Below are 14,057 nucleotides of genomic sequence, written 5' to 3' on the forward strand. Positions count from 1 at the left end.
AAGCTGAATCAAACACAGAGGCGGGAGATCCCAAACCACAGGACATGTGCCACTGCTGGAACATCAGCTGTTTTCAAAGTGGTGTTTGGCTTCAGTGTTTCTGAGCTGGGAGCTGCAAGTGGTTCAATAGCCAATGCCAACCCCATCAGTATCAGTCCCTACCACTACAGTCACATGTGATACTCAACAAATGTCTATACAGACTCCTCTACACAGAGAGGAACTCTTGATCTAGGCATCACAACATGAATTGCCACTCCTGCAAGATGTCTGTTCTCCCCACTATCTGTGACAGTCACGGCATTCCCTCAGTAGCCTCAGAAAGATGGAAATAAAATTGTTCTGGACAGATGAGTGTAATCTATGCTACTAGAGAATGAGTGAAAATCAAAGTGAGAGAGAGGGCTGATCCTTGCTCAAGATGCCCCTGGTCAGTAGCAAGAAACACAAAGTGTCTATGGAGCACAAGGGAAATAAGATTTCTAAGTGAAAGTGAGGAATGGCTACGATAGTTGTGAATTCAGCAGAGCAAATAAATTCCAGAGATCGACAACTGTGTAACAAAGTGTAAAGTCTAGGGGGGAAAAAAAAAAAAGGAACTGAGGTTACAATATCCTGCCTGCCACTGCACAGACCACACAGGGGCAGGATTGTAAATGCCTGTGATTTAAAAGAAGAGCTCAGTTAACGAGGGCTCATGTTCCTCAGCTGAGGGGAATGAGGGTGTCGTTTGGCCTTTCAGATGACTCAAGCAGGTGTCATCATCTCATAATCACATCATTTCCTCACATTGGTTGGGGGGTGGAAGAACACAGACCTTCCCCCGCCCTACCAAGCACACTTCTCTTTGGTGCAAGAGTGGAGAGCTGCAAGGAAGTCACTCAGAGAGAAACACATAGATTCCTTTCTTAAAATGTCACTTATGTACTGTGTTCCTAAAAGAGAAGCAGTTTTAGGATTTTCACTCTGCTTCCGTTTGCTTATCCGTGTGATGAGAATGGCTGCTCCCTCTTCTCCTAGCTTCAGTGCATCCATACTTCAGATCTATATATGCAGTCAAAATTGACAGTGTGAATTTTCTTTTCCTTGTAGAAACAACCACCACAAGCATTTTAGACTACACACTGTACATTCATGAGAAAGGCAAGTATGGGGAAAAAAATAGATGAAGGAGAATTTTCTGTTCAGTAATTTATCGTTATCCATCCCAATTGACTAGCTACTCAGTTTTGATTACTAGTTCTAAAGAAAAGTCACTCACTTCATTGTGTTCACCAATCTGAAAACTGAGACATGGAGAGATAGAGTCAGGAAGGAAATCAACTTCCCACGAGTGAGCTGCATAAAAACTCCTCCACTTCAGATTTTTAAGCTCGCTCTATTTCTACACCTACTGGTCAGCAACATTTTTACCACCAGGACTCTAAAATAGCTGGGCTAAGCAAGATGAATGGACTTTCCATTCAGATAATAGTAAGAGATGGCTTTTCACACAAATAGTGGTATCTGAAATAATGTGTTCTACTATCAAAACAAAAACATAAAACACACCACCAAAACACCACATTTTGCTGACCTACTCAACCTAGACCTCAAATACATGCAGTGTTCTTGCAAATATCATCCGTGCACCAATTCTAAGCAATAAACCAGATTAACATCACTTGCGTTACCAACAAGCCAACCTTTGACATTCACTGTGGAACAATAAACATTTATTAAGGATTATAGCAGAGAAACTTGCCTGATAGAACGTGAGCTCATGGGAAGCGTTAGAACATGCTGTAGATATGTTACATCACCCTATTCGACAGCTCAGAGACTTTATCTGCGGACTCCCTTCTCCATTTGCACAAGCCAGAAGCTCTTTCCATTTCAAAACACTTTTTCATTGCAGGTCCACAGCATATAGTTCCATGACATGCAGAGTGAAAGCTTACCTAATCCACTCGAAATAAATACCGTAACAGACAGCATTTTTGATTTCCAATTGCACAGAACAATAGGCAAACAGGAAAAGTTGTCAATGGATTTTTTCAAAGGTGAGTCTCCCTGTCTGATTTCTAAGTCAAAGCAATTGAAAATTCTGGAGTAATTTTATATGAATTCATTATTGGTTCACATCAAAAGCAATTACTCACCTACATTTATGTCAAAATCTAAACGAGCTGAGCTGGACAGAGGGTGGTCCACATAGAGAGGCCAGCGGAGGGAAATATCTAAACCTAGGAAAAAAGAAATAAAATAAAAAAATCCTTATTACGAGATTAAAAAAAAAAAACAAAACACAAAAAAAACCCAGAAGATGGATCTCACTCTTTCAGTACAGTCATTTGCTGTAAAACTCCCCCAAACACATGAAAAACTAGGTAAGAAAATATTTATAAATGCTAGCATTCATTGACATGGAAGGGATCTAAAATAGAAAGTTATGTTATATGATTTTCTGAAGGAAAAGAGAACAACCCACAGCACATCTTTCCACTATCTCTAAAAAGAAAAAAAGAAAAAGGTTGGAGATACTTAAAAAACCCCAAACACGGAGAAAACCACGCCAACAGTAGCCTTTCAAATAATTTGACACACCTCCCTGATAGAAAGCTAATCTGTAACTAGCATTCAGAGGTGATGCATTTGCACGGATTCAAGTAAATTCACAAACTTTTGTTCAGTATCTATTAATATAGGAGATTGCCATAAGTAAGTCTGATCAAGCTATATTTTTCCTGGACAAAGACTAACAAAACAGAACATTGTGGGTAATTAATCCCAACTTCTCACCTCCTCACATGGCAAAAAAGCCAGCGCTGGAAACTGGTAACACTGGCGTCACCAAACATTACATATAATCATACCCTTACAACTTCTATACAAAGCACCTGCTGTTCCTACATGAGCAAATTAAATTACAACCTTTACACGAGGAAGTAAAAATAAACACATCAATGTCAATTCCAAACCGTTTCCTGGGCAGCTGAAAACATGATTCAAATCATCGCTATCAAGAGATGACAGCTTCGCTTAAATCACTGTAACATAAACCACGAAAATAAATCACTGCCAAGCACTGCCTCATTACGAAATGCAGGAGTGGCCCCGGACCACGTAGTAAATGATACAACCACCACAAAGAGCCACCGCAGTCGAGGGCTGAGCACATTACGACAGTCAGCAAGCAGATTCGAAACCCACGTCACCTTGCAAGGAAAGGACCTACAGGAGTCACCTCTCAGTCTTTAGGCAACTGCTCTAAAAACTTGGCAAGCAGCAACAACAGAACACCGGGCTAGAGCCCTTCAGGCAGATAGTTAGAGTTTGCCACCCAGAACATGCTCTACTCGCTGGGACGGACACCTTGGCCAGGACCCGTGTGTTTGTCCCTGGGAGGTCCCAGGCTGGAGGTCCTCACTCCAGTGGCAGAAGGCAACGGAGAACTAAGAGAAAGTCCATCCCTATTCAACATATTTGTCACTATCCCCTTTCCTAATCTCATCCCTGGAAATTAAAACTACCGATTGGGCTCTGCCTAGAGACAAGACCCTGTGATCAGAGACCGCCTCGTGACACTCCAAGGAAACAAAGTACCAGGACAAAAAACATATTCCTTTTTCTTCCTGTGCAGTTCTTGAGGTCTCTTTGAAAACTGAAGGTAGTCTTCACATTTGCTGCCACTCAATGCCTCTCCAAAGTCTTTACAAATAAACTAGCTACCACCTCAGGGAACTGTATGCTGTTTTGCCCACCTTAATGAACAGAAGTTAATCAGGAGTCTCAAGCAGTACCCAAGACCCCTCATTTCACCACTGGGAGCAAGTAATTCTGCTGGAGAGCAGATGAGAAACAAACCATATACTTTATTTCAACATGCTTTACTGGAAAGGGGTGTTACATTTTTTAGAAGAGGATCCACTTATGACTGAAGACTGAGCTACTACAAGTTCAGCCATAAGCATTAAGTGCATTTGGAAACTCCCTGGCAATGCTGTTAAAGGAACAGACATTTCCTGTAATTTTCAGAAACATTTTACATCTCCCCTCCTCCTTTTTAGCCTTGGTGGTAAGAAGGGGAGGGAGAAAGAGGATACCATATTACCATTAAGTGAAATATGAATGAGCCACCCAAGTTTAAAGTGGAAACTTCAGCTACTCATGCTTAGAAGAAAGTTTAAAAAAAGTCTTTCATCATTAAGAGACCAGGATTTTTCTGCTGACTTTAGGAAAAGAAATATACACCCTTGCAATTAGAGTGAGCTACAAAAGGATACAAACTCACCTTCTTACTTTTGGCAAATAAAAAGTCCTCCGGGCCTCATTTAAATACCTTTTTCTATTTTCCAGAATTAGAAATGGAAGCCTTTTTTTTGTTCTCCTCTCTTGCTCAGGGCCTTCCCCTAAACTGCAGCTAAACGAACCCAACCAGTCGGGTCACACGGAGGGTTCCTCACACGGATGCAGAGCTGTAGTGCATCCAGCAAGCCAGAAGCGCGGGAGAGACTGATCAGTCAAGCGGGACAGCATCCTCCGAAGGACTCCATCCCTACTTCTCCTTTCTTATAAGTTCAATCCTGTCCTTTCCTAAAAAAAAATAAATAGTAATCTTGTATGAAGTATGTGGCATAAAACCTATAGAATTTACAATAACTTATTATTTTATCTGTCTACGTAATCTGAAGACATCCAACCCTAAGCCACAGCACATAAGAATTCTGACTTAAAACCAGAGGCTAGTTGCCTACCCTTACAAAACACACCCTAAGCACTATTTGGGTCCCATACACCAAATGGTGAATATTCATCATATAAGTGTGACAACTAGCAAAGTCTCCAGCTGACAGTCTCTCTCAGCAACTGCATTTTAGCTTTCAATTCAAAGGCAGAATGCACAAAAATGGAAAACCTTCTAAAGTGCTAAACTACTTTATAAATGCTCAAGCTGTTGAAATTTCAGCATATCCTCATTCTTTGTATAACAAGACCACTTTAGAGCAGCCCCTTCTACGGCACCAAGATGTCCACCCACTACACAACCCACACATCCCACATCAACTGCCCATGTTCTGCAGCTCTGTAGACGAATATAAGCGACAACTTTTGTATTTTATGTGGTATTCTTTCTGCTGAGAAACAGATTAAAAGGAGTGAACTGAAGAGCAGTGCTAAATAAACAAACACAGCAGTTGTAGTAGTCTATGCTACTTCTTTAGAAGGCTTCCCATGAAAGAACATAAGATGGGACCTCAGAGTCTACAGATAATGGTTATTTAAGTTTAAGACCTTTGCCTAATGAGAGATTCTAATAGGAGATGTTCAAATAATATGGGCTTGCAAATAAGGAGCCTTTTTTTTTTTAAAGAAAAGCACAACTGCTCTGCTTTGTGGTCGCTGTATTATAGAAACAGAAGGTAGATCTGAAGCCTTCATACAAAAACCAGGATAGATTAAAGGCAGAGCATAATGATGGTAGTTTTATTAGGGAAATAAATCAGAATACCTTCTGGGCAAGGCAGGGGTGAATTTCTTGCAACAGACTTTAGTGACTGCTCTTAAATTAAATTGAATGACTAAAGATCACAGTGAGTCAATCTCCTTTAAGAACAAAGACGTGTAAACTGCTTCCACGGTATGGTACTCTGTGAGTTAAAATATTCTGGTCTTTCACCCATTTGAGGAAATGACACCAGTTCTCCCGGAAGGCAACATGTACATTCAACCCTTTCGCATCAGGGCATGAGAAAGTTTGGAAGGAATTTCTTCTATTTTTTTAGAACTGTAAACATTAATACTTTGTTTCTTCCTGCTTGTGTCTGAAAACACAGTATTGCACTGCACCACACGCGTGTCCTGCGAGCCGTATTGAGAAAAATCTAGTTTAAAAAAAAACCACCAAAAACCCAACCTGATAAGTGTTAGCTAAATCTGTTGCCAAAATCATTTAGAAACCCTCTGCATGCTCAAAACAAAATTAATATTGTGAGCAGCGTATGCTACATCGTGATAAAAGCACACAGAAGCATCTTCAGAATGGATTCAGGGCTCAATAAAACATTGACATTACACATACATAATCTCAGCCCTACTCAGTAAAGCAGTTAAGTTTAATTGGGTTTCTCCTTAAATGACATTTATATGGCAAGGAAACAGAATAGATGGTGAGAAATAGTGAGTCCACAAATATGGCACAGGCTGACTACTTTGAGGTGGGGGCAGAGAAGGAAGCGTGGAGGTAATTGGTGTACGGTAATGGTTCCCAATTAACGTGGTGGAAGATTCGAGTTGTTAGGTGTTCCCAGAAATGGCACAGTTGCAGTAATCCTTTTAAGAGGTCTCCCATTCCGGGCTGTGCAGAGTCGGATCGGGTTCAGGCTATGACATGGAATGACCGCTGAAGAGCAGATGAGGCCTAAATTAACAAGCTCCTAGATCCAGACGGCTGGGACCCAAATCTCTCACCCCGGTGAGACAGCTCACACACTGGGAACAGAACGTATTTTCATACTTAATTTGTACGCACAAAGGCAATTCTGATTGCCTGCTTATTACAACTGCTTTCAAATTTTAATTTGATTGACAAGATTGTGCCAGCAGGGCCTCAGTTCAAGAACAAACGCAGAAGGCATGGTGTCTGGCTGAGCCATGCTCCAGGTAATGCGCCCCGGTACATCTTTCCCGAAAGATGCCAAGTGTTTCTTTGCATTTGAATCATATTATAGAAAACCTGCTGCCACATTTCTAGCATGGTAACTACACAGCTGAAAATAGAAGCCATATATCTCTTTACAATGGAAGGAGAGACCAGAGGGTGACTTATGTTCCCCAGCTGTGCCTCTTACATCACTATAAACATTGCCATTTAAGTAGAGGAAGAAAAGTGACATAACCACAATATATTTTAATCCTCCTTAAGAACAACTGACACAACATGACTGCCATTACATCTAGTTTGCAAGAATTAAAAGGGACCAGGATTTTTAAAATTTTGAAAAGCAGAAGTGTGCAATACCAAACCGAGGGAGCAAATTCCGTTGTTCTTATTAGTCAAAGACCAGGGTCAACAAGAAACGTTTTGTAGCAGCCTCACTGAGCTACTAAAGGCATTTAGAATAACAAAGAGAAACAAAACATATTCCCTTAAATTACATTTGTATTATCCTGTTTGCTTACATGTATGCACAGCTCCGTACAGAACTACAAACAAGATTTTATATTTCTCCAAAACTGGTAGAGGTGCTCTGTTTTACAGTCCTTTAAAAGCAACCTGAATGGCACTGATTGTTGTCAAAGTAACCCCAAACAAGGAAATATCCATATATTACATCAGTTATTGCAGAAGTATATCAACTTCCACGCGTGCAGAGCAAACTGCAGTACTTGGAAAGAAGCATATCACCTGCAAACTGCACGATCCCTGCATTTCTTAGGTATTCAGCAACACAAGAAGCAGTGGTTATTTGTTAACGATCATGAATACATTCATAAATAACACTGATTAGTTTTATAATAACTTACTGATCATACATAAATTCCTGCCGATACTGCTGGCATGTGTTCTGATCTTTTTCAGACAGACCTCCAGTCTGGATGTGAGCAGCCCAGAGGAACAGGTTAGGTTTTTGGTACGCAATCCTGAGGCTTTTACCTCCAGGAAACTGATCCTGAAGGATAAAGGTATACGATATACGATGGGTGGTCCTTAATCACTTCCTTTATGTGAAGATTGAGGTCAGAGTGGAAAAAGAGCCAAGGAAGGAAGTCTGCAGCACCCGTCGAACACACACACACATGCACCTTCCTGAACAACTCCTTCGACAGTTTAGAGGGTTAACTTGTAGCTTAAATTAAGTAGTCAGAGGTTGGGCTAGAAATAAACAGCTTGCACAAGCAACACACCGTGCTATTAAGTTTTTAGAAGTGACTTAAAAATTAGGTCAGTCTAATTTGTGGCTGATACTTTGTTCTTTCACTACTATGAACTCACAATGATGTCAGTCTCATGTTCAAACATGCCACATTTAGCAGCGTACAGGCTTCCTGAGAGACTCTCTCAGCCTTCCTTTGTGCAGAGGGCTTCTGCCAGATTCTTAGCTCATACTTCACTGACTCAGGCATGCCACTCCAGTTTCAAGGGAGCTACACTGGCTTCCCATAAATACTGCAGAGTTTGGGGGTTTTTTCCTTTTTAAAATTTTTTTATTACTTTACTGACTAAAAGTTTAAGAGGATGTGGCCACATTCAGGTTACGGTTTTAGGCTTCACCTTCATTAGACAACATCCAGAAGAGAACTGCCCAATAAAAGGTGTGGGAAACAGGTGCTTTGAACTAGTTCAAGACACCTTTCAATACTTTCAAGGAGGCTTCTAAGAAAGCTGGAGAGAGACCTTTTACCAGGGCCTGTAGAGACTTTTTACCAGGGCCTGAGAGTGGTGAGACACTGGCACAGGTTGCCCAGAGAAGTTGTGGATGCCTTATTTAAATATCTTTTTCTATTTTCCCTGGGAGTGTCCAAGGCCAGGTTGGATGGGGCTTTTAGCAACCTGGTCTAGTGAAAGATGTCCCTGCCCACAGCACGGGGGTTGGACTAGATGATTTTTAAAGGTCCCTTCCAGCCCAACACATTCTATGCTACTTCCCCATCCATACCTGATTCTAAAGAAATCCTAGATGTCCCTGTACTGTATCCAAATTCAGCTAACCCTTAAGGATGCAAAGCACCCCACTGATTTGGAACTTCATTCAGAAATGCTTCTTATGCAGCTATCCCAAAAAACAAAGAACACTCTCATCCAGATTAGCTAATCTGCCAGTGTAACTTCTGATGTTCAACGAAGGTATCTTTTCATTATTTCTGACACAAAACTTGCAACAGTGTTTTTCAGCATGTTGGCATAGACAACAGCCTGTGAAGCACAAGGATGCTGTAAGTTTGTCTAGCTACAAAACTGCAAATGAGCCTTGGACCTAGCAGTAAGCTTTTGCAAGCATCTGTAACTGGACCCAAGTGAAGTAGCTGACTGAATCATCACTTTTGCTTGTTTTGTCTGAATGACAAAATTAAGCTTAAAAAGATAGAGACTTTAAAAGCAGTTATCAGTCCTTTCCACTTCTCCCCTGTCAGCAGGAGACCTACTCTGAGGTGCTGCCCTATCTTTCCCCTGCCGTTTTCGGGCCCATTGTCTCAGGTCCAACCAGCCTTTTGTGTGGCTGCTCTCTTAACTCAAGGACACACCAAAAAAAATCTCAGGTGGGAGTTAAGGAAAGCCATCTAAAAATACAGCGGTAGGTTAAAAAAAAAAAGTCACTTCTTGAAAACGGCCTCTGTAAGCTCATTCTTAATGATCCTAATTCTCACCATTTAACTCATGTTTATGCTTATCACTGAAATCTGTACTTTATATTTTGTGTGCATCTTAACTGCAGTCAATCCATCTCCCACTGCAGCAGCCACCACAGAATTTCCACCTCACAACACTTAGCTGGAGCAGAAGCAAAAGGGGAAAACAAGATCATCATTTATGTCATGCTAAAGCATTTCTCTTGGGGCTACACTATGAGAGATACAACACTAAGCCAGTCTCTACCACTCTCTTTTTCATGATGCTGTGCTTCCCAACTGATACAGATATTTTTTTTGGTTTGTTTGTTTGTTTTAAACTATCATGTTAGTATGTTGAAACCTATATCATAAAACCGTGGAACAATGCTATTGCATGAATCCTTAATGTGGTTAGAAAAGCATCCTGCTCTGTCTTGGGAAAAGACACATTATCTCATGGTCATTTCCGCCACCACATTAAAATCCAGTTATTTTATGAAAGAAAACATGCAGACATGCTTCACAAGAACTGCATATCCAATAGACCATCACTATTCCAAAAAAAATGCCCAAGGATACAGGAAAGGCAAATCTTGCTGGGAGAGGCGACATCTTTTATGAGACCAGTTAGTATGGAGCGATAAGAAGAGAGAGGGCACGAACTCCAGAATGCACAAGCCCTTCCTCACACACACAGATGTGAAACAGAACCAAGCTGTAACACAAAAACAAAAGCCAAGACTTCTAAAACATGTCCACATCTAGTCCGTCCCTCCTCCCAAACAGGAAAAGAAGTAGTCCAAAGAACATCCCGAAGTATGTCATAAATTACCGAATGAATCATATTCCTCATGGAAACTGCCTGGCTGAAGCTACACCACTGAAAATATGTGATAAAAGACAGAAAGAAACCTAACAGATACCCTCAAATAAGAATAAGGCCCCTCTCTCCAAGTTCTTGGGGTTAATATCAAAACAAGAAAAGCCTGGAGTCATCACGGAGCTACTAGATTTGTGGTACATTTTTCCCATAAGCAAACTTTTCTCTGGATTGTCAAGTTGTTTATTATTATTAACCCAAACTTGACCTAGATTTAGCTTTATATTCACTGCTTTTGTTTCAATTTTGAGAGGAGTATGTGTTCCTGAAACCTTGTGCATCCTCCTCAAACTAATCAGTTTAAACAGAAAAAAAAAATGCCTCTCTTAATAAAATTTTCTTATGTCTGAAAAAAAGTTCACATTTTCTGGAAAAAAAAAACCAACAAAACCAAAAGAAAGCACACAAAAATCCCATATAAAAATGATAGTTTCCTTAATAGTATTTTTCAGGTTACTGAAAAACTTGGACCATTTCCAGCTACAACTAAAAATACGCTGCATTAATCAAATCTTAAAACTGTAAGTTTCTTCCTATAATGCTACAAGGAGGCAACAACTTGGCTCTTCTATTATTTTAATAAAATAATTTAAACAATTTTCTTTTCCTTCAGTTCCAAGTTGACTTAAAGGTATCAGTGACAAAGATAAAAGGTGAGATTAGACCCATTTGCCTTTATGAAGTCATGACAGTGATAGATGTGTTTGATGCGTTTATAACCTGGGAGGGGAGCTGTTTGGTGTTGGGGTTTTTTTGTTTTGTTTTGTTTTAAATTTTATTTAGGTTGCATAGAAATGTTAGCTAGCTAGTTTGCCACCTAGAGTGGTGTATGCAGTTAAGTTCTCCACAGGAATTCTGAGTGGCATGAAAAGACTGATCCTGGTGGTTTAAGCAACAGAGTATGAAGTGACATGGCAAAAAACCCACCCATACCTGAGAGAACGTTGAAAGCGTTTCAGATGTGCAAACTGAGGCAAGAAATCTTTCCCAGAAAAGACTTCATCCTTGACTGCAATTTCCCTCTCTGATAGGATTACAGTGCAGGTCAAAATGTGCAGGAAAAGAGTTGAAGGCAACCACAGAAGCAGAGGTCACCAGGAAAGAGGGGAAGGAGCAGTGCTCCCCTCCCACCCGCTTCAGCCTTCCTCCTCTGCGGCCACAGCACCAGGCTCAAGCTAGGACAGTAAGTGCCATGAGCACATGCTTTCAAAATCAAATAATCTATAACCGGGCAAAGCCAAGCATAAATCCAAGTAATTTTTCAGAACATGAAAATGTTAATTTAGCTTAGACCACCTTGGAACAGGCAAAATAATAAAAGAAAAACCAACTCAACACCACAACCTATGCCTTCTATATAAAGAAAATGTACCTAGCCTACTTGTAGTTACAATGCCTATCCAGGACTAAACCGTTTCCCCTAATCTTGTTCTCACCATCAGCTTACAGCATAGTTTTGCCAAGGTTCAGCTTTCTGGCAACCTACTGAGAACATAACCACGTAATACCTTCTTGAGAACTAGCTTTAGGTTTGGCAGGGAGACTACCTGGCATCACAGGTATGCCTACTGGCATGCCTAAAGCCATATGCCTGAATTTTAGTCAAAAAAGCAAGAAGCTGCAGGGATATATATTTTTTTTTTAATGTGTTTGGCAGCTAAATTCTCCTGATACTGCATGCATGCTTCAGTGCAGGGACAGAATGCAGAGGAGATGCTTAAATATAAGACTCATGAGCTAGCTCTGAACAACACCACCAACCTGATGCTCAAATAAGCCTTGATAAAGGACAATTTATTTGTGCAGATTCATCCCGTGGCACGGCTACAGAGTTCTCCATATCCAGGCTAAATACTTTTTCCATGGCACTCCACAGCATAGGGCAAGTGGACCAGGCTGAGCATCTCAAGCTGCGTCACCGCTGCCCCCCTCACTGCCACATCCAGAATGATTTGTTCTACAGTTGTTGCCATGTTGCCATTACAGCACTAAGCATCAGAGAAAGCAGGTGATCTCTTAAGCTTGTGTTATTACTTCTGCTCAGACACACAGACAGCCCAAGGAATGGAAAATAACCTCACCACCAGCCCACAGAAGTTGCCGCAGGCAGCAGGGGAGGTCTGTATAACAGAACTGAAGTGAAAGGTACATTGGAATAATTGAAGGAGAGGAAAAACACACTAGTACCCCCAAAAGATGAAGCCAGCCACCAGCTATTAATAAACAAAACCTACAGCTGATACACCTTTGGCTTTAAACAAAGCATGCACTGGTTGGACGGGAAATGGGGATTTGTCCATAAAGACTTAACTGTTCCACTGCTACAAATGGAAGGTGTCTGCTGCATGGGTGTTAAGATCTAAGGCTGTGTGGCACAGTTCAAAGCACATCGTGGCCCCTTGTGCTAGACTGCCATAGTTTTTTGTGCATTTAAGGTAAAATTCAGGTTAATAACTCCTTTCAGCACTAGCCTGTAGAGTCAAGTATGAGAAAGCACCAGCGTGATGATTGCTCACCCTGTCTCAGCACAGCATTCTTACTCTCATGTAGCACGATAGGGACGCTCCTTACTATAAGTACCTTCCTTGGGGCAGTACTCACTCAATCAAGGAGTAATTACTTAACCACAATCCCATCTGCTTTGCATTCCCACTAAAGAAAATCTTATGGAAAAAGGTAAGAGCTTGGCTATGAGTCCTTGGCCCAAATATCCTCTTACCAGTGCTGTGCTGCTTGCCAGGTCATCACTGTTTGTACTTCAGAAGTCTGCAGCAGACAGACTGTGCCAAATCCAAGGAACTTTGCCATTAAAAGAAAAACTTTAAGCTTAACAGTAGGAAGTGCTCTCCATGCTTTGCTAATCATGTCAAACTATACTGTACAGACAATTACAATATTCTTAGGAAGCTTAACGACAACTTTAGAGACATGATTTCTCTGCCTCAGGTAGAATGGAATGAGGAAAACAGCGGGGAAAAAAGATTTCTCTTGCTTTACTTTAGGCCCTCACAAATGCAAAAAGGAGTCCCAAGGGAAGCTGCCCCAGTAGAGACAGCACCATAAGTGGTACAGATCTACCCAGGAACATCAGCTTCTCTTTCTGCCTACCCATGGGAAATACCTTTACTACCAGCAACTGAGCTTGTAACCACAAAAAAGCACGATCTTGTTCTGCATTAGCTACCTAAAAGCATTTGAGGTGTTCCTTCCTAAAGAAGCAAACAGAGAAAGCTCACTAGCTCCAAGAACGTCTGAAAAAATCCCACTCATGCTGTCACCACTCAGAGCTGTGTAATAAGATGGCCCACTCCTTCACTGCATTTTGCACTTACTGCTGCATATAACTCCCATGACGTAAAGCAGTGACTCCCAGACAGACCGCTGAATAGCCTTGTTTAAGACTTCGAATATGTCATCTCATGCATGCCAACTGAATCATCTAGGTAAGCATCTTTTATTACATGTCTATTCTGACAAAAAGTCATACCCAAAACTCCCTTTGTGAAAAAACACCATCAAGTCAATGATTTACTGACTTAGAATCCACGTTTCTTTTCAACAATAAATGATCACAGAGGACCAAACTAACTAAGAACCTAAATATGGGTACCTCTTCATGGTATTTTTAAGGCACGATCAAAATCCCCCTGGGACTTTACACAGTCTCTCCATCCAACAAGGCTAAATGCAATTCCCATGGCACTCCACCCATCCCTTGCTCTTTTCAGACATTTAAATGCATTCAGGTTTATCCATAAGAAAGTTTTTCTAAAGCACAACTTCCGTGACTGAACTCAGCAATTAGATTCTCAATAGTTTCAGACAAAGACAAACTTGCAAAATCCATCTCTAGGCTACTGATTCC

The sequence above is a fragment of the Apaloderma vittatum genome, unplaced genomic scaffold, assembly GCF_000703405.1.
Source record: "Apaloderma vittatum isolate BGI_N311 unplaced genomic scaffold, ASM70340v1 scaffold9912, whole genome shotgun sequence".
Classification (NCBI taxonomy): domain Eukaryota; kingdom Metazoa; phylum Chordata; class Aves; order Trogoniformes; family Trogonidae; genus Apaloderma; species Apaloderma vittatum.